The following is a 978-nucleotide window of genomic DNA, read 5'->3' as shown; positions in this document are numbered from 1 at the left end:
TTGCAGTCCAGGTGCAGAATTCTGGAGCCCGTTCTCTGAATATGGGACTTAGCAAGGTTCCCCCATCTGTTCAGCTTGTCCTTCGCCCAGAAAAGGTCTAGACCTGTCTCGACAAGAGAAATCTTTCCTTTCAAAGCCTCACTTGTTATGGGTCTTCAGTTCAGCACCACCCTGTTCTCCCCTTGAAGCTGGAATCCAACCTGTGGAGCTGAGGGCAAGCCAGGCAAGGGAGCGCCTTCTCAAAGACATCGAGGACATCGTCACTGCAACTGTCAAGAGTATGCTACCATCACCTGGAACTACTCAAGACCAAGCAGTGATAGGATCAGCCAACGCAGAGGAGCGTCCTAGTGAGTAGAATGACATGCTAATTTTTGCCAAAGCTTACATGCAACAGCTGTTTCTTCAGATGGGAATAGCGACGTATACCCAACTATCGATGACAATGTCCTATTGAGTCTTCTACAGTCCTTATTATCCAATGAAGTGAAAGGAAGCATCACCTGGAAATCCGAATTTCAACAGAGAGGTGCAAGGGCTGTTGCTGAGTTGGAACAGGGAAACTTGGTCCTTGTTGGTCCTACCTCTACAGGAAAGACGATGACATGGATGCTCTGGGCAGCGCTGCAAGCCTCACTAACATTTGGAAGTTGCAAAGTCGTTACCACTTTGCAAAAAATTGTATGGGGCGCGAATCGCTGTTTTTTTCCAACCGCTCCCGACCGCTCAAACCTGTGCGAAGTGGGAATTTTCTTTCACCGATCGATCCGTCTCGGTTCGCTCTATCGACGGGTGCGATGCATGGATGCATAGCTTGACGAAAAGGGATGCAAAGTGGGAAAAAACTGCTGATTTTCGGGGTTAGGGGTTAGGGGTTAGGGGTTAGGGGGTTAGGGGGTTAGGGGGTTAGGGGGTTAGGGGGTTAGGGGGTTAGGGGGTTAGGGGGTTAGGGGGTTAGGGGGTTAGGGGGTTAGGGGT

The sequence above is a fragment of the Cryptococcus neoformans genome, chromosome 8 (assembly GCF_000149245.1).
Source record: "Cryptococcus neoformans var. grubii H99 chromosome 8, complete sequence".
NCBI classification, from domain to species: Eukaryota; Fungi; Basidiomycota; class Tremellomycetes; order Tremellales; family Cryptococcaceae; genus Cryptococcus; species Cryptococcus neoformans.
The sequence above is the reverse complement of the archived record's forward strand: the minus strand, read 5'-3'. Positions refer to the sequence as shown.